Source organism: Callithrix jacchus, chromosome 21 (assembly GCF_049354715.1).
Source record: "Callithrix jacchus isolate 240 chromosome 21, calJac240_pri, whole genome shotgun sequence".
NCBI lineage: Eukaryota > Metazoa > Chordata > Mammalia > Primates > Cebidae > Callithrix > Callithrix jacchus.
Window position 1 is genome coordinate 43,914,226 of NC_133522.1, and position 2,729 is coordinate 43,916,954.

Sequence of the window (2,729 nt, forward strand, 5' to 3'; positions counted from 1 at the left end):
CTCACACACACACACACACATATAAAGAGAGAGGAGGCGAGAAAGATGTTTACATGGAGCCATTGGCTGACATGATTGCGGAGCCTGAGACATTTTGTGATCTGCCCTCTGCGGTTCAGAGGTCCAGGAAAGCCAGTGATGTAAGTTTCAATCCAAACCCAAAGGCTTGAGAACCAGAAAGCCAACATTGTGATTTCCACCATTCAGGCCTGAAAACTAGAAAGGTCAATCGTGCAAGGCCTGGTCTGGGTCTGAGGGCAGGGGACTTATATCCTGGCTCAAGCAGTTAGGTGGAGAAAGAAAGAGTGAGTGAGAGAGAGAGTGAGAGAAAGAGAGAGGATCCCCCTTTCCTCCACTTTTTTGTGCTGCCAGGCCTGCAGCAGACGGGACAGTGCTGACCCACATTGAGGAGGGCCGTCTGCTTCACTCAGCTCATAGATTCAAATGCTAATTTCTTCCAGAGACACCCTCACAGACACACCTAGAAATAATGTTTAGCCAGATATCTGGGCATCTCATGACCCAGTCAAATCGACATGTAACTAACCTTTACAGCCCAGGTAGACTTACCTAAGGCAAGTTGGATTTAGTTAAGAGCCTATCTTTGTGCCTTCTGGGAGACCATGGGAACCCTTCAAATGCTGGCCATGAAGAGAGGTTCTCCTTCTGTTACCAGGCTCAGGTAGGTGCAGTGCAGGCCCTAGCAGGTGAGGGGGGAGCCATCCTGAAACGGTGGCCTGAGATCCCCATCCTCATCTCTGCTGAGAAGCCTCATGTCACAGATACTCCTTGACGTCAAGACATTTACTACCCACAGCTGCTGTTAAACGACCAGTATGCAGTGGTTCCTGTTTTTATGTAGGAGACAGTTTAGTGTCATGGGGAAAAGCAGTGGATTTGGAGTGTGGAATTAAGTTGTTCCCGGCCTAGCTGGTGGCTGTGAATAAGCATTTGCTCTCCCTGGAGCCACATCATAGCAGCAAAGTTGGGATGGCAGGTACAGCTTCTCTCCCAAAACGTCCCTCACCAATGAACATAAACTCCCTGGAGACTGGAAGGGCCTGGACAGCACCATCCTGCCCAGAAAAGCCAGTTATGTAAGTAGCAATCTAAGCCCAAAGGGCTAAGAACCAGGGAGCCGATGCTGTAATTCCCGGCATAGGAGGCTGAGAACTAGAAAGATCAGTTGTGCAAGTCCTGGTCTGGGTCTGAAGGCAGGAAATGTACATCCTAGTTCAAGCAGTTAGGCAGAGAAAGAGAGAATCCCTTTTTTTTTTTTCCGTTTTTTGTGCCATTCAAGCCTGCAGCCGTTGGGATGAGAAGTACATCTTCTCTCCCAGGCCATCTTGGCCAATGATCATAAACTCTGATATTGTTTGGCTATGTCCCCACCCAAATCTCATCTTGATTTGTAGCTCCCCCATAATTCCCACATGTGATGGGAGGGATACTATGGGAGGTCATTGAATCATGGGGGCTGGGTCTTTCCATGCTGCTCTCATGATAGTGAATAAGTCTCATGAGGTCTGATGGTTTTTATAAAGGGGAGTTCCTCTACACATGCCCTCTTGCCTGCCACCACGTAAGACATCCTTTTGCTCTTGCTTCATCTTCCACCATGGTTGTGAGGCCTCCCCAGCCATGCGGAACTGTGACTCTATTAAACCTCTTTTCTGTATAAATTGCCCAGTCTCAGGTATGGCTTTATTATCAGGTATATTCTCGTGATACTTTATTAGCATTAGTCTGTTCTCATGCTCCTAATAAAGCAGCTAATAAAGCAGCATGAGAACAGAGTAATACAAACTCCTTGGAGACTGGGAGGGCCTGGACAACATGATCCTAGTGCACAGGTTTGCCGGGTCTGTCCTGCAGTGTAAGAGCAGCTTGGGGTCTGCCTGGCTCTCGTAGCCGAAGGGCAGCCTTGAGAAGCTGGAGCTGCTTGCTTTCATTCAGTGCAGCCATAATGCTGAAAGCCTGGGGCAAACACCATCTGCCGGTAATTAATATTTATTGTCCCACTTTCAGGGAACCTCAGGCAGATGGATGATCAAAGGTGGGTTCCTCGCCAACATAAGTAAACAAGCCTGTTTAAGGTAAATTCCCCTACACTTCCTTGTGCCTACTTCCTGCTCTTTGCCTCAGGGTCAGAGAACAGCTGCCTTCAGCTATTCTCCCCTGAAGCTATACAGAGCCTCTGACCATTCAGAAGGCCTGCTCCTTTCCCTGTAGTTTCTCTGACTGATCTCCAACCCAGGTTCTACCCAGGACACTGACAAATCCTAAGAGAAGGGGAAAAAAGGCCTTAGGACAAAGCATTAAAGAAGGAGTCCTGTTTTCCGTCATTGCCAAAGAAGAAGGGGCTCTATCTGCAGCAGGAGATAGAGCTCCTCCCTCTCATTCTCTTCACCGTTCTGTTCTCATGAGGCACAAAGCAAAGCATTGAATCCACTGCTCCATCTACTTTCATATATCGTCTCCTCTCTTTCTCATTCCAACTCCCTCCCTCACTCCTGTTGCCTCCTTCATGTTACTTACTTCTGATTTTCCTTCAACGTTCCTGACCATTTCTAGCCACTTTCTTTTGGCTTATCTCTAAATACTCCTATGCCTTCCAGGCTGAATTTTACAAAGAGGACAATTACACACTTTCAGAATACTGTCATCAGTGGCCTCCCTCAAAACGTATACAGAGCACATGACTATTGCTACTACCCCATGAGGTTCAG